Source organism: Myotis nattereri, assembly GCF_964212035.1.
Source record: "Myotis nattereri genome assembly, chromosome: 3".
Lineage (NCBI taxonomy): Eukaryota > Metazoa > Chordata > Mammalia > Chiroptera > Vespertilionidae > Myotis > Myotis nattereri.
The window spans coordinates 124,490,840-124,503,353 of record NC_138077.1 but is presented as its reverse complement, the minus strand read 5'-3'; positions in this window follow the sequence as shown (position 1 = coordinate 124,503,353).

Genomic DNA, 12,514 nt, shown 5'->3' with positions numbered 1-12,514 from the left:
ATTCTCCCAAGCTCAGCTCCAACTACCTCTCTTCAATAATTAGTTGGTTTCCATGTTAATTAAGAACACTGGTCGAGGAGACTGGTACTAAGGTACACAACTGGTGACTGAGATATTGATCAAGTCCCCTTTGTTCCTCTCATCTGCCCTCCACCTGAAACACCCAGTTTTATTGAATGCAATTTTGCTTATGTTTATATTTTATTTCATTAGTTCAATTTGTCTTTTAAGCAAATTCTGCTTTCTTCCCCCACTTTTTTTTTATATAAACAACATTTTATCAGTGCTCATAATAGAAGTCTGTCCAAGATTATTTAATGGCTTTGAATTGATGTCCCCTTTTATAAAATAGTGAAGTTTTGCAGTAGTTACCACAACCACATGTGTGGGTGCTGTGAGAGTACTTCTTCAGGAACTTGAGAATAGAAGTGAAATCACATTCCCTAAGCACATCAAGATAGAAGTCTGCATTGTACAAAAATACATGAAACACGATAGTATATACTAGTAAAATCCATGAATCTCAAAGATTATCGAAGTAGTCAACAGGCAAGATGATGTGATTAAAATACTACACATCTATGAGCAGTAAGCTTCAACTCTTACCTGTTGTAAGCCCGTGGTGGAGACCAGCAAAAACCAGTTTATTCCTTCTCCAAATGTATCTGAATTATTGGTAGGTGAAAATCAGTTCCACTCAAGATAAGACTTTTCAAATCAGAAGTCAAAGCTGTTTCCAACTTGGCAGAACAAGAACTAATACTTAAATTAGAAGTTCTCTCCTTTTCTCAGACTACAGCCCAATCAGTGGCAGCTTCCATTATCCCAAGAATCTGCATTTCATCTACATTTGAATTCTAAGGCCCAGGAAAGGAGGTGGGGGATGGGACTGGAAAAAAGAAAGGACCCAAAGTCTAGCAACTACTACTCTCTGAGCCAAAGGCATTTTGAGGTTGAATGACTGTGGAAAAGCTGCTGATAGTGATTTCCTTTATCAATTTTGCACCCCCAAAACATACTCTATTTTGGATACCTTCTGCAAAACCCAAAATTTAACTTAGTTTTTAATGAAAGAAAAGTGACCTACGTTTTTTGTGTGTGCACACTGTGGCCGAAGAGAAATCAAATACCATTCTTGTTATAGAGTATCCACTCCACAAAATTTGAGGAGACTCCTACCACAACCACGTATTCAAAAGAAAGTAAGAAAATGTTAAGCCTAAGAAGCAAAAGAGAAACATAGAGAACCAATCATAAAATGAATTCAGATTTGAGGGCCTTTTTTGAACTTGGAGCCAACCACCTTTTCCTTCCCGGAGAGCGTAAATTGGGTACCAGTGCCCTTTTCTTTGGACAACCAACAACTTCTGATTCCTGGTTTCGGCTGCCTCTTCCTTCTCTGGCCAACTAGTCAATTTCCTCATTTCAACTGGCAGCCTTTCTCTGCCTGCATCTGTCTTGGACCCCAGCCTTTATTCTCTCTTTGTTTAGAAGCTAGTACCTAATCCAGCTGCCACACTGCTGTTTCCTGGCCAAATGCCACCATTTATTTAATCTCTTTACCCTAGTGATATCAATTCTGAGACTTCTTCACATTTAGTTTCAGCAATTTCCTCTTAGGCTGAGGTTCCACCATTGCCCAAGCCTCGTCTATTTACAATTAAGGATAATTTTCTTTTGAACTAGATTTAGAGTTTAACTACGGTTCTTTTTTTTTTCTATTAATGTTAATTCTATTAATTAATTTGGTTAATTCTACCAAAAATTGTTTGTAATATATTTTTGTTGTATTTTTTGATTGATGTAAAAGATCAAGATGGCAGTTTTTCATTTATAACTTTATATATTACCCCACCTTCTGAGAAAAGAAAATAACTAAAAGTCATTAAGAGTAATCAGCCTCAAGGTACTGCCATGACATTCTTCTTGACTTTACACCAGAGCAGTAATTAATTCACCCTGGATTCCTGAAACAAACATTTAATGTAAATGTTTCTTGAGTTATTGTGACAGGACACTTATGTTTGTCACTCTAGTGAGACCATCCCAGTAAACTCATTACCTGAGAGATGAAAGAGAGAGAGAGAGAGAGAATCAATGAGAGAAAGCAAGTAGGGAGAAGCGTGTGGACCATCTGGCTGGTAAGGAAAATAGGAACACCAGGTTCACCAAAAACAGTAGAATCCAGAATTAGCACAGGACCAGAGCAGGTGGGGGTTGAATATAAGAGTAAATGAATCTGAAAACAAAGCTATGGCTACACAGCATATGGAAACATGTTTGTTTTGTGGGGTTTTTTTTTTTAAATATATTTTTTGATTGATTTCAGAGAGGAAGGGAGAGGGAGAGAGAAAGAAACATCCATGATGAGAGAGAATCAAGGACAAGCCGCCTCCTGCACACCCCCAACTTGGGATGGGGCCTGCAACCCGAGCATGTGCCCTTGACCAGGAATCGAACCCTGACCTCCTGGTTCCTAGGTCGATCCTCAACCACTGAGCCACACCGGCCGGGCTGGAAACATGTTTTGGGGCTTGACTTTTCCATCACTAGTATTGTCTAGTGCAGAGGTCCTGGACTTGTGTCCCCAGACAGATAACAGGTTCACTTTGCAACTTAATAGAAGTACAAATTCTCTGCCCATTACCCGCATACTGGTACCCAGCAATCTGTTTACTACTTACAACGCTTCCAGGTGATTCTGATGCCTGCTAAAGTTTGAGAAGCACTGGTTTAGCAGTTTCGTTTGTTTCTTTGTTGTTGTTTTTAAATCAAGCTACAGATTTCAAACCATTAGTGAATCTTTAGATTATTTTAGTAGATCTTGACTTGAATTTCTTTTTTTAAATGAGGCAGGATGGAATGGATAGAATTGAATGGACTTGGGAAAGAATCAGTGTGCACACATCATATATATATATATATATATATACACACATGGACATACACTCACATACATATACATGTATATTATATACTAGTTCATAATTTAAAATATATTTCTTACATTTTGATTGAGATAAAAAATTTTGAAAGTCTGTGTTTGTGAAATGGATAACAAAACCCTGCAAAGTTGGACTGCTAATTATAAATAAATGGTATTACCAAAGCGCTCTAAAACCATTTTCTTAAATGGTTTAATGATCTCTTTTTTGTACTATAAAAGTGTCTTATTTCTCCATAAATACTACAAAGATGTTCAGACCAGGTTCCTTTCAGAATTAGCACATATTCTAGACTAGAGTAATATATTTTGAACTAATAAGGATTTATAGTATATATTTTAGGCCTTTCTTTCCAAAGAATGTAGAAGCATTTCCAGAGTATCCCTAACAAACTGCAAAGTGAATGCAGTTTACTTTGGTCAATAGCAACATTAAAACACACACACACACACACACACACACACACACACAAGCACTTACCCTGTGCTGGGAACTGTTATAAGCACTTTACAAATATTAATCTCTTAAATTCAACAAGCACCTAATAAAAATTAGAACTAACATTTACAAAAACTCTAAATAAACACATCCATCCATAAAGCACCTTTTGGAATAGGCACTATTGTTTCTATTCCTAGTAAGTGAGGAAACTAAAATTCATATTCAGGTTCAGGTAACTCTAGGGCCTGAGTTTTAAACCATTAAATTATATTCAGTCATTTGTTCAAGAAATATTTGTTAACCACTTTTTGTATGACAGGTCCCTGGCTAATCAATATATATACATACTATCATCCCTTCTCCCAGGCAGCTAATAATCTATTGGGAAAGATAGACATTGAATTGTCAAGAAAAAAGTCTTGACTATAAATCAATATTAATTGGAAGAAACTGTGAGCTCACATAACCTGGAGGTGAGTCTGGTCTGCTGCTTCCCCCCAAAAAGTGTCCATCACCCCATGGACACCCTAGACATGCTTGGGCATAGCAAGGTAGGATCATTGAAAAGTTATTTTCAAATAATTTGATACCTGCCGGAAGCCGGTCCATCCTTGCTGCTTGACACAGTCACTGCAGGGAAGAAACATCTGCACAGCATATGTTTCAAGGGACTTGGTGTATATGGCATACTGTTCTTAATATGTTTGCTCCCTTTCTTAGCGCTATGTATTTTAACCAAGGTCACCTCTCTGAGAAAGGTTGTATCCCCGGGTGGGGATTTTTCCCTGGAGTTAGGGATTAACAGGACTAAGGAAGGGAATAAATCAGTAAAACCCCTTAACTAAGTGCCAGGCGGGTAGTTAATCACTTTACGAACAATCATGCTTAAGCTACATAATCTTTACTTAGGATAATCTCCTTCAGTTACTTCCCTGTAGCTTAACAGAATAATAGAGTAGTGATCTTGGAATGGAGATAACAAACGCCCTAACCTTTGGAATAGAATGGATAGGATTAAAATCAACTGGTATAAATACAGATGTAACAGGAGAATAAAGACAGAACCTGGCGGGAGAACCTAGCTGGAGAACCTGGCTATGCTGATCAACTGAACGCTGCTGCCTCTGTGTCCTTCATTCTTTGCTGACTCCGTCCACACGTTTGGGAACCCCTGGACCTGCTGGGGCTGGGCCCCAACAGATACCTTTATAAAAAATAGCATCTAGCCTGGCCAGTGTAGCTCAGTTGGTTGAGTGTTGTCCTGTGCACCAAATGGTTGCTGATTTGATTCCCGGTCAGTGTACTTGTCCAGGTTGCAGGCTTGGTCTCCAGTTGGGGGCATGCAGGAGGCAGCGAATCAAAGCAATTGATGTTTCTCTGTCATCAGTGTTTCTATCTCTCTCTCCCTCTCCCTTTCTCTCTCTCTCTAAAAAAAAGAAATAAAAAAAACATATATTTTAAAAAATAAATAAGTAAATAATATTTTTTTAAAAGCTTCTAAATAGCCATTATGGGAGAAAACAACACTTTGACTTCCATTCAATAGCTTTACCGTTTAGCATTTAAAAAAAAATAAAAGAGAGAAACCAAGATGGCGGCATAGGTAAATACTGGAAATTGCTGCCTCCCACAACAAATTCAAAAATACAACTAAAAGACAAAATGGACACCATCCAGAACCACAGGAAGGCTGGCTGAGTGGAAATTCTACAAGTAGAAGGAAAGAGAAAAGCACACTGAGACTCAGAGGAGGTGCGGAAGTACAGAGGTATGGAGGCACACATGGCAAGGGCTGGCAACTGAGGATGCGGCTGTCTTTTTTAATCAGGAGGCAGTCACAAGCCCCCAATTGCTCTGATCTCCAGCTCTGGGTGAGTCTCAGGGGACCTAGACCCATATGGGGAGAAACTGGACTCTCTGGCGGCAGGCAGAACTCAGAACTCGAGGGCAGCTTTCTCTCAAAGGTGCTTGCAGTGATTACCCAGACGCTGAGACGCAGGGCGCTATATGGCAGGGCTGAGGATCAGCCATAGCTGCTTGCTCCATCCTGTTGATTCCCTGAGGTCCCACCCCACCCAAGATGCGAGGCTTTTGCATATGAATGCCCTGGCTCTTTACAATCTGAAAATTACCTAACAAACTGCAGCTGGGCGAGACAGACCAAGAACTTCCAAGAGAAGGCCCAAGGCCCCACAGCAGCTTGCATTGCTTCACAGCTGGGCCTCATCTGGGCACCTCCAAACCCCAAACAAGGAAGGGGAATCTGCAGATCTCTTCAGAGCTCCTGTTGGGTAGCCTCAGGCAGAGGCTAAATTAGCACCTCCTTAGATCCAAGAGCCAGTGTACCCAGTGGTCAGAGTGGGACCATCCAATTACAATTCCTTAAATCCATAAAGGACACACTCAGGGGGCAGACTCAATGAGCACCAAAGCCCCACTGAAGCAAGTCTTGCCCCATAAGGGTGTCTTCAGCACAGAAGTTCTCCCACTGTAGACACAGCTGATTCTCACAGCCAATTGGCCTGGAGGTCAATTCCTCCCAGTGATACCTACAACAATCAAGGCTTAACTACAACAAGACTGTGCACAAAGCCCACAAAGGGGTGCACCAAGAGTGTCCACCTCAGGTAATTGGGGAGGCTGAGCCACTGGGCCCTATAGGACACCTAGCACACAAAGCCACTCTATCAACACAGGGAAGCATAAAAAATGCAGAGACAAAGAAACAGGTCACAAATGACAGAAATGGAGGAAAGCAAACTACTGGATATACAGTTCAAAACCACACTTTTAAGGTTTTTCAAGAACTTTCTAGAAACCACCGATAAATTTAGTGAGCCCCTCAAAAAGTCTGGTGAGACCACCAATAAGTGTAGTGAGAACCTCAAGAAATCTAGTGAGACCCTCGAGGTTATGAAAAAGGACCAACTAGAAATTAAGCATACACTGACTGAAGTAAAGGATATTATGCAGAGTTTCAAAAGCAGACTAGAGGATCACAAGAATCAAGTCAAACATTTGAAATACGAAGAAGCAAAAAACACCCAACCTGAAAAACAAAATGAAAAAAGAATCCAAAAATATGAAGATTGTGTAAGGAGCCTCTGGGACAGCTTCAAGCATACCCACATCCGAATTATAGGGGGGCCAGAAGAAGAGAGAGAGCAAAACATTGAAAACCTATTTGAAGAAATCATGACAGAAAACTTCCCTTACCTGGTGAAAGAAATAGACTTACAAGTCCAGGAAGCACAGAGAACCCCAAACAAAAGGAATCCAAAGAGGACCACACCAAGATACATCATAATTAAAATGCCAAGAGCAAAAGACAAAGAGAGAATCTTAAAAGCAGCAAGAGAAAAACAGTCAGTTACCTACAAGGGAGTACCCATACGATTGTCAGCTGATATCTCAACAGAGACTTTGCAGGCCAAAAGGGAGTGGCAAGAAATATTCAAAGTGATGAACAGCAGGAACCTACAACCAAGATTACTTAATACAGCAAAGCTATCATTTAGAATTGAAGGTCAGATAAAGAGCTTCACAGATAAGAAAAAGCTAAAGGAGTTCATCACCACCAAACCAGCATTATATGAAATGCTGAAAGGTATCCTTTAAGAAGAGGAAGAAGAAGAAAAAGGTAAAGATACAAATTATGAACAACAAATACACATCTATCAACAAGTGAATCTAAAATCAAGTAAATAAATAATCTGATGAACACAATAAACTGGTGAATATAATAGAATCAAGGGCATAGAAAGGGAGTGGACTGACTATTCTCAGGGGTGTGGGGGGTAAAGGGTGTGGGAAGAGACTGGACAAAAATTGTACACCTATGGATAAGGACAGTCGGGGGGTGGTAAGGGCAGAGGGGGCGTGGGATATGCGTGGGGGGGAGTTATGAGGGGGGGGGGAAGAGGAACAACTGTTATAATCTGAACACTGGCCACCTTGCAGTCATGGGGTCTAGTCTCTTAGACAGATAGATCACAGGTCTCTTCCAGGGACCTAGAGTCTGAGTGAGAACTCCTTTGGCAATGCCCCTTACCTCACTCACGTAGATAGAGGTGGAAGGGCTTCATGACATCTGGCAAGGTTAGGGCAGGTGCTGAGGCGAGAGCCTTCTTTAGCTTCTCAAAGGCCCATTGTTCCACTTCGGTCCAGTTTAGCAATCTCCTCGAACTTGGGTATCCACAGGCAGCAGTATCCAACTGCCCCTAAGAATTCCTGAACCTGCTTCTTGGTTGTAGGCATGGGGATCCATAAGATTGCTTCTATTTGACTGAAGGACAGGGTCCATCTGCCTTTGCTAATGTCATATCCCAGGTATGTGACATCAGAGGAGCACAACTGTGCCTTATTGGCTGACACCCGGTAGCCTAATGCTTGCAAGGTGCCTAACAGGCCCTCAGTGGCTTGTCTGCAATTTTCCTCAGTATCTGCTGCCAGCAGAAGATCATCTACATACTGGAGTAGGATACATTCAGGATGCTCCTGTCTAAAGGCAAGTAGGTCCGATCTCAAGGCTTCATCAAAAAAGGGTGGGAGAGTTTTTGAAACCTTGAGGCAGTCTAGTCCAGGTCAATTGTCCTGAGAATCCACCCTCTGGGTCATTCCACTCAAATGCAAAGATAGCAATTCCTTTCTTTGCTTCTAAACTCAGGGGGTATTACCTTACCCGAGCTGGAGTGGTGGTGGCTTGCAATTGGAGTACTACAGGAGCTTGATGACTTGCTAACCCCGGGAGAATTTTCCCAAGTAAGCAGAGTCACGTTGGCCCTTTCCTGCAAGAGATATTCCCCTGAGAGAGACAGGAGAAGAATGCAGCCAGGGGAGGATGGGTCCGGGCTTGGGTTCCTTGGATCCACGGTGAAGTGTGCTCCGTCCCCCTCGAAGGAGATGTTTAGAAGGTTTTTTTTTTTTAAAGAAAACAAAACAAAACAGGAACAAACATAAAAACACTTTTACACCAGAGCGCACCACATTTACACTACAAAATACCAACAAATCAGTCTCAATTGTGCAAAGATACAGAACAAGTCCCTGAACAGAGGCAGTAGAAAACTGCCTAGGAACGCTTCTATTCTACCTTTTTTAAAAGACAGGCCAGACTCGAACCCTTAGCCAGTTCAAGTTTGGACTTCCCTCCCGGAAGTCCCAGAGACGATGAATACCGACTGTCTAGAAGTCATTCTTTCAGATACAGGACAAGTCCCTTAGAGATCCTTGATAACCTAGATCAGTAATCCATTCATCTAATCCTTCAATAGAATAAGAGGCTGGATGAAACCACTCAATGTCCTCCAAGAGGATTTCAGCGAAATGACAAAAAGACACATAAAGCTCACAAACAAAACCAAAACCAAAAAACCAAAGCCAAGTGTAGCCCCTGATGTCTCAGGGGTACTCCAAGGATGGAGAAGTTATGGCTGCGTCCACCAGTGACCGGTCAAAAAGCCAAAACTCACCTCTAGAGGATTTCTCAGGTGACTCTGAGAAATTTTTTTGTTAGGGACAGGCCAACGTCCCCTGTCTGCTACCTGGATCTGAAGGGGAATTCTCCGGGGCCCTGGAACTTCTCAGGGTGCACACCCCCTAGAGACACCTCAGTCTCCATGACCGGCCCAGGGGAGGTTCGGCCTCCCTTTGTGTCCAAAACAGCACCCGTAGGGAGCTGCATCTCACTGGGGCCTCCAAATGTTGTAATGTACCCCACGAATCACACAAGGACCCTTCAAGAAGTTGAATTAAAGAGTCACATTTATTGCAAATCCGGGACTATGAGGGGGCATTTCCCAAATCTCATAGTCCAATGTCATTTTTTAAAGAAATAGATGAGAAATCATCAGATGTGTATGGAGCCACAAAAGACCTTGAATAGCCAAAGCAATCCTGAGAAAAAAGAACAAGGTACCATGCTACCTGACTTTAAATTATACTACAGTGTTATCATAATCAAAACAGCATGGTATTGGCAGAGAAACAAAAACACAGATCAATGGAACAGAATAGAGAGCTAGATCAGCTATAAAACTACATGTATATGGACAGATTATTTTCAACAATGGAACCAGAAACACAATAGAATAAAGATAATTTCCTCAATAAATGATGCTGGGACAACTGGAAAGCCACAAATGAAACTGGATTACAGCTTGTCCCCATGTACAAAAATTAATTCAAAATAAATTAAAGACCTAAATATAAGACCCAAAACAATAAGTTACACAGAAAAAAATATAGGTATCAAACTTATGGACCGTGGTCATAGAGAACATTTTATGACCTTGACCCCAAAGACAAGGGAAATAAAGCAACAGTAAATGAATGGGACTATATCAAACTAAAAAGCTTCTGCACAGCAAAAGAAACTGACAACAAAACAAGAAGGCAGCCAAACAGATGGGTGATGATCTTTGCAAACAGTAACTCCAAGAAAGGTTTAAATTCCAAAATATATAAAGAACTCATAAAGCTCAACATCAAATGAACAAACAACCCAATAAAAAAAATGGGCAGAGGACCTGAAAATACACCTCTCCCAAGAAGACATACAAACAGCCAATCCTATCTAATAATAGACAAACATGGTAATTAACCATATCTCCGCTACGCTTCCCATTGGCTAATCAGCAGGATATGCAAATTAACTGCCAACAAAGATGGCGGCCGGCAGCCACGCTGCTGAAGCGAACATGAGGCTTGCTTGCTCCAGTGATGGAGGAAGCCAAGTTCCCCACCTGCCGCGGCCCAGCTCTGAGCTCCGGATGCAACAATGTTGCAGTTATAGAAGCTAAACAAACCCAGATACCTGCTTTCAGCCAGCCACAGCCTCAGAGCTGGAGCCGGCTCTCAGCTCCAGTGACAGCTATAGAAGGTAAATAAATCCCAGAATAATAAAAAAAAAAAGAGGCTGGGAGCTTCAGTCACCCACCAGCCTGAAAACAGCCCTCAGCCCCTCACCCAGACTGGCCAGGCACACCAGTGGGGACCCTCACCCTGAAGGGGGTGTGACTAGCTGCAAACAGCCATCAGTCCCTAATCCAGTCTGGCCAGGAACTCCAGTGGGGACCCCCACCCTGAAGGGGGTGTGACCAGCTGCAAGCAGCCATCAGCCCCTCACCCAGGCTGGCCAGGCACCCAAGCAGGACCCCCACCCTGATCCGGGACACCCTTCAGAGCAAACCAGCTGGCCCCCTGCCGTGCACCAAGCCTCTATCCTATATAGTAAAAGGGTAATATGCAAACTGACTCTAACAGCAGAAAGACTGGGAATGACTGGTCACTATGACACACGCTGACCACCAGGGGGCAGATGCTAAATGCAGGAGCTGCCTTCTGGTGGTCAGTGAGCTCTCACAGGGGGGCAGCTCTGCTCAGCCACAAGCCAGGCTGACGGATGCCAGTACAGCAGTGGTGGTGGGAGCCTCTCCTGCCTCCTCAGCAGCGCTAAGGTTGTCTGACTGCAGCTTAGGCCTGCTTCCCACTGGCAAGTGGACAACCCCTGAGGGCTGCCGGGCTGCCAGAGGGATGTCTGATTGCCATCTTAGGCCCAATCCCCCGGGGAGCAGGCCTAAGCCAGCAAGTGGTCACCCCCGATGGGTCCCAGACTGCAAAAGGGCACAGGCCGGGCTGAGGGACCCCCTACCCCCAAGTGCACAAATTTTTGTGCACCGGGCCTCTAGTAGATATATAAAAAGATATTCAACCTCACTAGCAATTAGGGAAATGCAAATTAAAACTACAATGAGATATCACCTCACCTCTGTTAGAATGGCCATTACCAACAAAACAAGCAATAAAAAATGTTGGAGAGGTTGTGGAAGAAAGGGAACCCTCATCCACTGCTGTTGGGAATGTAGACTGGTATAGCCGCTATGGAAAGCAGTTCCTTAAAAAATTAAGAAGAGATCTACCATATCACCCAGCAATCCCTCTCCTGGGTATATATCCCCAAAATCTCAAAATCATGTATTTGCAAAGATATATGCACCCCTATGTTCACTGCAACATTATTCACAGTGGCCAAGACATGGAAACAACCTACGTGTCCTGCAATAGAGGTGGTACATATACACAATGGAATAATACTCAGCCATAAGGAAGGATGAAATACTGCCATTTGCAACAGCATGAATGAACCTTGAGAATATTATGGTAAATGAAATAGGTCAGTCAGACAACAAAACAGAGAGAAAGGCAACCAGATGAGAGATGATTTCACTCATATCCTATATAATAGAGAGGTAATATGCAAATTGACTGTCACGCCCTCACACAAGATGGCTGCCCCCATGTGGTCAAAGATGGCCACCACAAGATGGCCGGCAGGGGAGGGCAGTTGGGGGTGACCAGGCCGGCAGGGGAGGGCAGTTGGGGGAAACTGGGCCAGCAGGGTAAGGCAGTTGGGGGAAACTGGGCCAGCAGGGGGGCAGTTAGGGTTCGATCAGGCTGGGGGGGGGGCAGTTAGGGGCAATCAGGCAGGCAGGCAAGCGAATGGTTGGGATCCAGCAGTCCTGGAGTGTGAGAGGGATGTCTAACTGCCCTCCTGTGGGATCTGGCCTAACCTGCAGTCGGACATCCCCTGAGGGGTTTCAGACTGGAGAGGGTGCAGGCTGGGCTGAGGGACACCCCTCCAAGTGCACTCATTTCATGCACCAGGCCTCTAGTGTGGGATATAAAACTGAAACTTGTGAGCACAAACGGCAATGTGGTGGTTGCCAGAGGGAAGAGGGTAGGGGAAAAAGGAGAAGAGTTGGCTTTGGATGGTGGGCATACAGTGCAATATACAGATCTTGTAACATAGAAACCCACACCTGGAACCTATATGATCATGTCCACTAATGTCACACCAATAAATTTAATTTTAAAAAAGAAAAAAAAAAGTATAGAAAATTGTTACTTGAAAAATAAATATATTATAAGAGGATGTGTTAAGGAACTTGTTTAATTTAAACCAAATTAACAATAACAAAAACACAAACACACCTCTCAGATTGCTTTGGGGGCTTTATTTTTGGATGTATGGGAATGAATTAAAAGACCACTGAAATGAGAGCAGTTTAGAGCTTGCTGCAAGGGAATCAGCCACAATCACTTGTATTGGGGAGAGGCTCAAAGGCAGT